The 11,766-nt window shown below is 41.4% G+C and overlaps 1 long non-coding RNA gene across 1 annotated transcript; it reads left to right on the top strand.

Moving 5' to 3' along the window:
- The first annotated feature begins 2,927 nt into the window (after nt 1-2,927).
- LOC139060431 (uncharacterized) lies at nt 2,928-7,901 on the top strand. Its single transcript, XR_011514805.1, has 3 exons — nt 2,928-3,012; nt 5,765-5,950; nt 7,766-7,901. It is a non-coding gene; the product is annotated as an uncharacterized lncRNA (long non-coding RNA).
- The last annotated feature ends 3,865 nt before the right edge of the window (nt 7,902-11,766 follow it).

The raw sequence follows: 11,766 nt of genomic DNA, 5'->3' as shown, positions 1-11,766 counted from the left end.
TGTATGCACGACAAAGCAACTTTGCATGGTTGTGCGGTTTCTGAGTTTAGAAGAAAACAGGATTGCAACCACCCTTCTTGATCTCGTAGAGCTGTCTGATGGAACGGCAGAAACGCTTCACGACACGGTATTGAAGACGTTGGACAAGCACGGCCTATCGATCAAGAACTGTCTCGGACTCTGCACCGATGGTGCAAATGCCATGTGCGGCAAACACAATTCTCTGTTCAGTCGTCTTAGTGAGGACAACAAAGACTTGATTCTGATCAAATGCTCTTGCCACAGCCTGGACCTTGTGGCATCCAAGTCGATGGAGGCGATTCCTTCTGCGGTTGAGCACTTAGTGCGAGAAACCTACAACTACTTTGCACACAGCAGCTGCCGGCAAGATGCTTATAAGAGTCTGTATGCCAGTATGACAGTGGAAGATGAAAGTGCAAATCCACCGCCCAAGATTCTGTCGCTTTCGCAGACGAGATGGCTTGCTATTGCAGACTCTACAGAAAGAATTTTGGCGCAGTACCAGTCTCTCGAAGAGTTTTTTGAGAAAGCAGAAGATCGCAGCTACAACGTGCGCATTTTACGAGAGATGTATCGAGACAGAAAAAATTATGTTTACCTCGTGTTTCTTGCCTCAGTTCTCCGTAACGTTAGGCGAGTGAACAAAATGTTCCAAACAAACACAACTGACCCACTGGTTGTCTTCCAAGAGCTAGAAAATTTGTATTTGGAAATTCTTAGGCGGATTTTGAATCCATCAGTTTTGAGGCACAACACAACGGCAAGTCTGCTGTCGCTAGACCTGGCAAAAATGAAGTCGATTTTCCTGCAACCAGAGGTAGGGGACCTAGGTGACGTCTTCACAGAGAAGATTTCACTAGTCCCTATTGAAGACCAACGGGCCGTGAGGGAGCGCTGTTTCCAATTCTTGAGGCAAATGGCGATGGGACTGCAGCAGCGACTTCCAAATGCCTCCTCTGCACTTCGAAGACTGTGTGCCATAAATCCCGATGGCATAGAAAGTGCTAAGAGCCGTGAATGCATAATGAAGCTACCGCTGCATTTTTTTGGATGTTCCTCAATCGAACTGGAGTCTGAAGTACGCCAGCTGCAGAGTGTTAGCGGTGCACTTGATCGCGCATCATGTTTGACTTTCTGGCACGCAGCGGCATCGTACAAGGACCCTTGCGGCGAATGCCCTTTTCAACACCTGGCGCAAGGAGCACTGAAAATTTTGACCCTTCCAATTTCTAACGCTGATGCAGAGCGCGTGTTCTCTTGCGTGAACTTGACGAAAACAGAGATCCGTAACAAAATGAAGCTGGACTTGCTCATGGCGATTCTGCGAATCAAATTTGGGCTACGACTTCAAGAAAAAACAGCATCATCGTTTGACGTTCCTGCTGAGTTGAATAGAATGTGCCAAAATTACGCCGGCATGAACACTATCTACTCTAGATAAACTACGCGGACTGAACTTTTATTTATTTGCAACGTACCTGATGCTTGAAGGCCAAGCAAGAGAACCAAATTTCCTTGCTCTTTATTTACTCTGTGTTCTTGTGTTGATTCAAAATGATATTATTTATTGCTCATTAATAAAAGTTGCTTATAATAATGGTACTTTTCTACTTGGCTACAAATTTGGCGCCAAGACCAGGTGGCGTGGCTACTTTTGGCTACTTTTAGCCTCAGTTCTGGCTCTTTTTGAAAAATTCCCAACGGCAACCCTGGTTAGGAGTGGCAGACGGAGATGCACATGTGTAGTCAGCCGGCATTTTTCGAGTCGTGTTGTAAATGTAGTTAATTCGCCGTAAATATCTCTTGATTTGTACTCAAGGGTGGAGCAAGACCCCAAGGAAGAGAGATTGACGCATCGGGAGCGAAGAACAGAAGCGATGGATGGTTACGCTGCTTGGGTCTCGGCACGTTCGAATTGGCAAAGTTCCGAATTTGTTGCTGTGTTGTGTACGCTTGTGCGCTCGTTATTTGCCGTCATCGCGCGGAGATATTTGCGCTGGATGTCTTTCACTTCGTGTACAAAACTCTGCTCGCTGCGGCATCGAATAAATTGTCCTGTGTTTGGGTGCACGTATGCGCTTGGACACGGATAGCCTGCTTGCTCTCAACGGGTGTTCAACAGTCTACGCGCGCTCGTAACTTGCTCATGCGGTAAGCCCATTTTAATCTTATTTGGTTTGCATAACGTAGGTGTTAAAATGATGTGTGGTAAGCCGGTGTCGCGAACAGAAATATTGTTTCAAAAGACCACTATGCAACGTCTTAGGGCAAAAATCGCGCATGAATGGGGAAAGGGATCAACCTATCTTTTCAGATCGATTCCAGTCGTAGCGCGTTTGGCTCGATCGCAATTTCCGTGAGGTACTTCTAACCTTTTGTTCACTCGCGTTAAAAGCGTAGAATAAAACTGCTTTCAGTTGAGCTCTTGTATTGACGCTTGTATTGGCTTGAGAGCATACTGTATCCGATACAAGAACTTCTGTTAAAATACGGAAATAAACGTTCGAGGCAATAGCGGTCGCTCACTACCTGTGATCGTTACTTTCTTGCTTGGGTGCACGTTTTAATTGTGACCAGAAAAAAACGTCTTGCTGCACCGTTTGCGGTGCAGCAAGACGTGTTCCTTCGAATGATGTCTGGGCAGTCAAGGCATTCGTGCCACTAGAGTGACCTAGAACACTCTAGTGCCACTAAGCAAGCAGTAAACGGGGTATCAGTTTGAAAAAATTTGGACATACAAGAGAAGCGAATGGTATCATCATAGACTCTTTTATTTGACGAATAATTCAGTTGTATTACTAAAGCGGAGAGTGGATATGCATGAAAGTCAGATTGTATTGATACTCAGCAAAAACAAGGTAACTTATCATTACTAATCAATCCTTTTCTTTTACTGAAAGGCAAGGTGCTGTTGTGCTGGAGCTGAGAAGAGGTCTGCTGCCTGCAATGGGTCCATCTCTCTCAAGTTATTGCAGTATTATAGCTCTCAAGGTGAGTGGATTTTTTTTTTCTCATAGCTATTTGCCACCTGAATCATGACCGTTTACTTAGCTGTGTAGGTGATCACTGTTAGTGACATTGGAGTGCTGGTGGACCAGCACTCCTTTATGATTGCAACGCATATGACAAAGTGCAGCTGTGGCAGTATGCAAAGGTGTTAATCTATAAGCCAAATTAGGTTCTTTGAGGTAATATGTTAATATATTGATGACATTGGATTGTGGTCAAGCAGGCAAAAATGCTAAACAATAAGAAATTTTAATTTGCACTTGGTAAGATGTGCAAGCAATTCAGGCTGTTATACATGAAATGGGACATTTGTAGATGTCTTCTACAGTGCTGCAGTCCTGAATTGCTTCAGAGTTGAGTGATACCACTATAACTTCTCTGTAGAGCATGTAGCACAGTTTAGCATTGGGGGAGGCTGGCATCAACAGGCGTCTACTTACTGTGAAGTTCAAATGAGGTGTTACTGTTAGGGTGACTATATATAATTTATGGTTTAATTCTAGTCTTGTGTCAGGCAGACATAGTTTACCCACTTGGTTAAACAATAGAGATGTAATATCTATGTATACAAGTATTACCCATTCATTTATGCCATTTAGACAATGGTAGAAATGCGTGGGTAATACTTGTGTACATGGACAATACATCACTATTGTTTAACCAAGCGGTGCCCCTGCATGCTAAATTTTACAGGGCTATTATTAAGTAATGTCAGCTTTTGTTGTAACATTAAGGCACCTTTTATATTATTACAGATTACCACCATTGTGCACCATCATAGTGTCATATTAACACTAAATGTATTTGACTTTGCTATAAAACCTTGCACAGCGGTGCATCATGAAATTTTTTTTTATAGTTTCTGGCCTCAGAATGCACTTCACGTTATATTCTTGTTTGCAACAAGACTATAATGCAGGTTTCTCTCCTTATGTTTTGTGCCACTTCAAACTGCGGCGAGCTAAACCACTGGGCAGCAATACTGGATACGCTACTGCGTGTGGAGCTGTCTTAAAACACACACAAGGAATACATCATTGCTTTTTTAGCACGAAACAACGGACACAAGAAAGACGACAGAACAAGGCGCTACTCTCAACTGACATCACTTTATTGCGTCCCTCCTTTGTAGACAGCAGAATCTAGAAGAACATTTGCTGTGAACACCATGTGCAGGAACCACCAACATCTGATCAAAAAAGCATACTCATGCGACAGAATCCAAAAAAAAAACATATTGAGCACTTTACAAGGTTAAAGAAAGCACACTAATGCACTGTGACCCCAATGACTGTATGAAGAAAACTTCCGATAACTTTCTGGCGGTGGTATCACGGCTCTTTTTTCAAAATCGTAGCATCACGAAACATTGCGAACCTAAGCGATCCATACCAACAGGCACAGGTTCCCATTTGGCTCAACATTGTAAAATATGGAAGTGCAAAGCCATGTTTCGTGATACTACGATTTTGAAAAAGTGCTGTGATACCACCGCCTGAGAGTTATCGGAAGCTTTCTTCATACAGTCATTGGGGTCACAGTGCATTAGTGTGCCTTCTTTAACCTTGTGCAGTGCTCAATATGGTTTTTTGGATCCCGTCGCATGAGTACGCTCTTGTGATTGGTTGTTGGTGGTCTCTGCACATGGTGCTCACTGCGGATGTTCTTCTAGATTCTACTATTTATAAAGGAGCGACGCAATAAAGTGATGTCAGTTGAGTGTAGCGCCTTGTGCTGGTCGTCTTTCTTGTGTCCATTGTTTTGCGCTTAACAAAGTATTTATGGATTCACACCAACTAGCCCGCCAACACATTGTGTTGCGGGCACTTCTGAAGTACTGTCTGTCCAATAACCTTGGTGGCATGGAAGCGCCGTCCACTTCTATGCGTTGCTTTCTGTTTCATTGTGGCATCACATCACATTATAATCATAATGTGTATGTACTTTTTCCAAGAGACCCATATTCCTATCCTTGTGTTAAATTTGCTGTCGCATTGCTTATGTGCAAATGACCAGTGCTCCAAGCTCCATTTTATCGCAAAGTAAACTACTGGTACCTAAACAGTTCTGTATATCAGAAAACCAAAGCTGAACTGCCGAACAGTACCAAGCGGCAGCCTTAGTGCAGTGTCAAGTAGTCAGATTTTATTGGTCATCCAGAGGTACACAGGATAGCTCTTTATTACTTGCTGAATAATTAAGCTGTGTGAAAACTAAGTATTTATGTAGCTTCAACCACATGCTATTGGTCATTGCTCCTGCCCTCATCAAATGTAGAAGATTATCACGGCATTTCCTATTCTCTTTTTCCTTAATACAGTGGGATTACTGCATGTGTAAGTAGGAAACGGATCACATAGGCAATCAAAAGCCAACATTGTGTAAACTTGGAACATTGATTGTACAGTTTGATGACCCAGAATAAGTAGAAATACACCATAAATGATTGACAATTAACTTTTACTTGACACAGGGCTAAAGCATACAGTAAGCATACTGTATGCTCATACGGTGTCACATCAATTTAAATTTTAGTGTAGCTTTACAGTGTACGCTTCTATTGTTGCATTCTGTCAGAGGAATGGTAATGTTTCGCGTGTATAGCAACTAGACTGTCTATATACAGAAGTAAAAATGTGTGAACTGTATTTTTTAATGATTTGATAGAATGTGTAGCACAATAAAGCCATACAATCAACGCACAGTGATGTGACTTTCTCTGCACATGTTGCAGGTTCAAAAAAAGTATGGTGGAAGCTGTTGCCAAGGTTCCGACCAGAAAAGACAGCCAGTATAAAAGGGTCCACGCCACTGATCTCTACTACAGGGGATGAACAGCACATCGAGTGCCCTCGACTGAAGCCGGCCTTGTCCCGGAAGTTGGCGCTTGACAACTTTGCGGCAGCACTTTGTTGCACGGGTGTGTAGCATTTCTTCCCCTAACATGCCTGCCTGATGTGCCATAAACTACCCAAGCAGTGTTTCAAGGTGTCCAGAATTTTTCCATTGTAGTGTCTACAGTGTCGCTAACATAAGTGGCGTGCAATGGAAACACTGGTAAATCAGAAAAAAACTTGATGTAAGAGAACACTATCGTATAGGGGTTCAGATTGTCATAAAAGTGCTTACCAGACATGTAGAGACCTCCTAAAATGTGAAAAACCACAAAGAAAAGTTTTTCGGCAGCAATATTATCTGATCGCACGCACTAGTTAGTCCACCATATGCCCTGCTTCCAGGACAAGCGACTGCATGACATCGCATTTCCACTGGCTTCACCTGCATCCGGCGCGGTGTGCTGCATCCAGCGAAACATGTTAGAAATCAGTGGTGCACAGTGTTTTCTGTCCCCTTTCTCGACGCCTACTGAACACATGTTAAACTGTTTCCAAAGCAGACAAACAGAGGGAAAGGGTTCTGAACACATTGCATTTTAAAGTGGCTGGTACTGGGTAACGCAAGTACTGTGGCATAGTAGATTTGCACCAGGCAACCTGGGTGCCCAGAAAGGCTGCTGTTTACTTGCAAATGGCCAACATATTGTGAGCATGTTGAAGTTCTTTTTTTATTCTCATCGCTTATTTAGCTAACGGAGGCAGCTTTCACAACTGAAGAAGCCTTGGAAGCATGAAACACTTCACAAAACCAGCTTCAATATATCGTGCCTGCATCACAATTTCATGGCTGCATGAGTGAACCCTCTGGTTAACATGTAAGAGAGTTCATGATGTTTGCCATGCATTATCTACTTTATTTACAGGTCAACCCTATCTTGAGATTTAAGCTGATGTTGCGTTTAGAGAAATTATGGCCGAGAGCCAGCTTTTGAGAATACAGATTGAGCTTGACAGATTAAACGCCAGAACAAGTCGTTGAGGATTTCAGATCAAGAATCTTCAAAGGCCAGTTCATTTAGTGGTGTTAATATTCTGCTCGAAGTTGTTGATTGTTACGTTCATATGGTGCCCAAGCATTGCGGTAACAACTTCACTTGGAGTACATAGCAAGGGTGTATTCGATGTAAGCTGCTGGCTTTTTTTCTGTGTTTTCAAAAACTGGTTTCTTGTTCAGTTTAAATTTTCAAATTTTGCATTGTTTATTAGGTGTTGTGTCTTGTTTCCTTTTCCTGCAGCTTCTTAGTTAAACATCTGAATAGTGAACACAACTTGACCTTTTGCTTGATTGCCTAGATTACATGCCCTCGATGCAAAACAATTTCACTTCAAAACTGCTTGTACCATACTGAAAGAATAACTTGAAGCAGCCATAGCCACCAATAACACGCAAGAGATGATTATGAAAATTTTAATATTGTTTTTTGATCTACAGGGTGTCTTAACTATCATGCACCAAGATTTAGAAATATGTAAATGCGATGTAACTAGACAAAATGAAGGTAATGTTTGCCATCGCCTGGAGATACTCTGATTATATTGTGCATTCTGCCTAATTACATAATTCTTAATTAGTTATTAAATATCTCAAATAATTAAATGAAATGTGTCAATGAAAAGTTGTAGAGCAATATGAAAGCCTCCTGATACACTTTTTTGTTACTGTTACTCATTGTGTGCTACATAAAAGTGTTTTTCCAAGGAATAAGCCTGCGAATACACATAAAGTGTCTTAAGTGGCCAGTCATGTGTCAGTTTTGTGGTGCAAAGCCACGAATACAACTTAAATGGGTTCTTTTAAGAAAAAGACTTAGCTCAGCAAATTATCTTTCTTTGTGCAGCCTGTGGAGACAAGGTTTCTTAGACATGGCCGTGGCCCTCAAGGAAGATGCCGAGGCCACAGGCAGTTCCTCCAGTGACCGTGAAAAGGTCCCCTGGGGCACAAGTCTGGTTTGGCACCCCCACCTTTCTCCTGCAGCTTTTCTCTCTACTTAGCTAACCAGGTAGGTCAATGATGGCAAAGCGAAAAAAGAATCAACAGCATCAAACACAGAACTTGCTCAAGCTCAATGCATTTTTGGTGTGAAGTTTTTCCCTTATCATTTATCAAAAAACGGGTAATAAGTATATGATATGGTCTTCATACGGACACCTCTTTCCCACAGAGAATTAGCAGTAAAAAAAGCAGCTTATGAAGGCTTGAATATTAGCTATGATGATGTGGCATAGATAGGATAATGATTGTGAATGTTTCTAATGAAGGCAGTGGTAGTAGAGTGAATAATCAGAGTTTATATATAGATTGAAAGACATTTCGTTCCAATGCCAGAATTTTAAATCATCCCAAATAATTCTTGCATTTCATAGTCTTCATTGTATAGTTCTTGATGCTTGCTTCTTGCTGACATCATTCTTATGCTGCATAATTCACCTGTTATAAATTCCCTATTTCCCCCATTCAAGCAACTTTACATTCATCATAAGAAACCTCGTAGATGAGTTCCAGAAACTTGCTGATGAGATTAGGGGGCGGCGTGTACCCCAGGCTGAGATATGCATTCAAGAGCCTCATATCTTGCAAATGTTAGAAATACTCCTGCTAAGCAAGTTCTTGGTGTCATACAAGGTTATTTGCGAATACGAATTTGCCTAAATTTAGAAAACAGTCAATATAAAACATGCCAAGCGATATCGCTGACGATACACACACATTCCAACTGAACTAAATACAAATAAATATATCACCCAATGCAGAATCATTGGCATGATGCCATTCTTTCAGTGGAATAAAATCTGTCCTGCATTGTAAATCTGGAATCCTTTATAATCCAGACTACTAAATACTTATGAGGGTTGTAGCGTAAAATATGCATGTATTTATTCCTCGTTTCTTTACTTTAGGACCCGATAATGCTTAAACAGCAGTGAAAGAACTGAGATCACAGTACCTAATACTTTATATTGCTCCAGAAATCCGTTTCTCTGCCGATCGCAGCATTCGACACTAACAAGAAGGCACAAAACACTTAGGGTGGTGCTATTCACTTTGATTGTTTGGGAACGAAACCCATAATGTACATGTTATGGCCCTACGTGTCATTACGTTTGAACAACAATAAGGTAGGGGGTTTGCATTTTGCAAAACTGCATGGAAGTTTTCACTGTGTGTAATTAAAATTAGGAACCTTCCCAGCTCATACTAAATGCATTCTCCAAAGCTTTAGGTTATACAGGTGCACTACTTTACACAGAACACACTCTTTTCCCTCGTCACGGCTCACACTCTTAGGCAGAGTTACACCCTTTCAAGTGCCCCCTCTTCCACACAACGATAATTGTCATCTGCCTTTATGCATTTTCTTTCTTTAGCGCTGCGAGCCCTGTGCTTTCCAGTAACGAACGGCATGCGCGTTATCAGCATGATAGCATTCTCGACAACAAAGTAGCGGGCGTGGCGTCTTCAAGAAAGGAAACGCATCAAGGCAAATAACGATTATTGTTGTGTGGCAGAAGGGGCACCCCAAAGGGTGTAACTTTGCCTAAGAGTGCAGGTGGTGATTCAGATTCTTCAAAGGTGTTTCATTGTACGGGATGGCACATCGCGCTTCACTTATTTGCAGAATATTGCATTCCAATTGTGTCATATGAGATAAATCCATTAAAGAGCTTTAGCTTGCCCTAAATTTATTACAGCTGTGTACTGGTAAACTGGCCGCAGCTTGCAGCGCTTGTGGAAAAACAATTGTAACTGCCATATTATATGTAACTGCTAGTGCACAGGCATCGGCAGCAGCAATGGTTAGGGTACACTTGTTTCTTCTATTCTGGGGTATGCATCCTCCACCAGAAAGTAGTTTTTTTCGTCTTCCTCTTCTACCATATTGGAATGTGAAATGGGGTGTAATTTGTAGGATATACTCTTGCATAAACTTCATGAGCATTTATTCTTGTCTGTGCCACAGATCATTGTTGCTACCACTGTAAAAGCAGGGTGCCTGTTTACAGCACCCATAGGGAACAATCTGTGAATGTTTAACGAACAGTAAGGATAATGAATAATCGAATAATTTTTAGAAATTTTCAACAAATTTAGCACTCCTTGCTTTCCACTACGGTGTTTTTCAAACTCTAATATTGGCACAAGGTTTGAGTGCAGGATGTCATTTTGTGTGAAAGAGTACACTTGTGCGCATAACACCTCATCGTCAACATTCTGCTGCACAGAATGTCATTAGCTTTCATATGCATTGGTCACTATCTCACAAACCGGTTGCTCCTTTGTTAGTTGGAATGTAGCATTTATGTAAAGCACATTTGATGTTCTAACAAAAAGCATTGTGCCCTCTTATCCCCTAATTCTCCTCACTTGATGCCTAGTGTTGTAATAGCATGGTTGACACCATGAGAGTCAGTGTGGTGAATAATTGTGTCTGGTGGAGTAGGGGGTGTACGTTAACTTAAGCAACTTTTCCAGATGACTTGAATCAGTATTGTGGAATGCTGTTTTTTTTTCAATCACTGTTACCAAGTTTCACTTTGGTTGTGGCAACAAGTATAATGTAGTTCGCTAGCACTCCTGCCAACACATATAATATGCAGGCATCTGTGTTGAAAAAAAGACCAGCTAATGGTTTGCCAGGAGCTAAGGTCCATTTAGACCATTAAATTTTGAACTTACACCGGTGGAAATAACTGGTGAATGAAAGCACACCCAGGAGAACTGAAGCAAGACTGCGAGTCGGCCTAGTGGGAACAAATTCATCTTGAAACTTATTGTGCGCAACAAACAGGGAAGATGAATAGAAGAAACACAAGGACGAGCGCTTAACATTGTGTTTCTTCTATTCTTCGTCCCTGTTTGTTGCGCACAATAAGTTTCAAGATGAGCAGGAGAACTGACCATAATATTTTCTTTCATTATAACATGGCTGAAGCTTTGAACTGCATTTGAACTGGCTTGTTTAAAAAATGACCCATTTCCTTGTTCAAGTAAGACAAAGGTTCCACAGGAAGACAGAAACTTGAAGCCGTCAACAGCAGCATGAATATAAACAGCACTCGACGTTTTGCAATCTTGCACCTGGTTATATTAGCCATCCAATTTTTTTCCACAGGCTGTTCTTTACTGTTTTATGATCATATCCAGTTTAATTTTAATGTCCCTATTTTTTAATATTTGGTTAATATGTATTTTCTTCATCGGCTTTCAACAAAATATATATTCATAATGTGCCTTCACTTACCATTTGCAGTGATCTTAACCAGATGCATCTTGATACAAAATTTATTTTCCTTAATTCTTCGTTTTCCTTTTCCAAAAGTGCAAACTGTTTATCTTGATACCTATTTTGTCTTCTGGGAAGATTGGTTCTACTGGATTAATGACTGCATACATGTGTACATCGTTTTCTGTTTTGGTCACCCCTACTCTTGGCAAGTACTGACAGCATTGCTCATACCCGCTCCATCACAATCACCACTGCTAAGCACACCCTTCCTTCCTTTATTTTAACACTTTGGCTTCTCTTGACCTATTATATGCACCAGTTACTTCTCCCCCAATGAGGCTAGGGGCCAGTGAGATATGCACAATCCCACAACACAGCCAAGGAAAACATTTGCTACCCTCATGACAAGCACCTATGTCGAAATGTTGGCTACAGCAACATCCCTTGTGCCAACAATGTTGATCTACTTACATGTTTTTCTAACACAGAAGTTACTGCTTTGTCGTGTTCTGTGATTAAACTTTTTTGCCGCTTTCTTTAGGATGGATATTCACGAATACTATTTGTTTCTCCTAACAGCAGCAAGTTTATCCTTGCAAGTGTTTGGAGTCAAG

This window comes from Dermacentor albipictus, chromosome 5, assembly GCF_038994185.2.
Source record: "Dermacentor albipictus isolate Rhodes 1998 colony chromosome 5, USDA_Dalb.pri_finalv2, whole genome shotgun sequence".
NCBI classification, from domain to species: Eukaryota; Metazoa; Arthropoda; class Arachnida; order Ixodida; family Ixodidae; genus Dermacentor; species Dermacentor albipictus.
The sequence above is the reverse complement of the archived record's forward strand: the minus strand, read 5'-3'. Positions and strand labels throughout refer to the sequence as shown.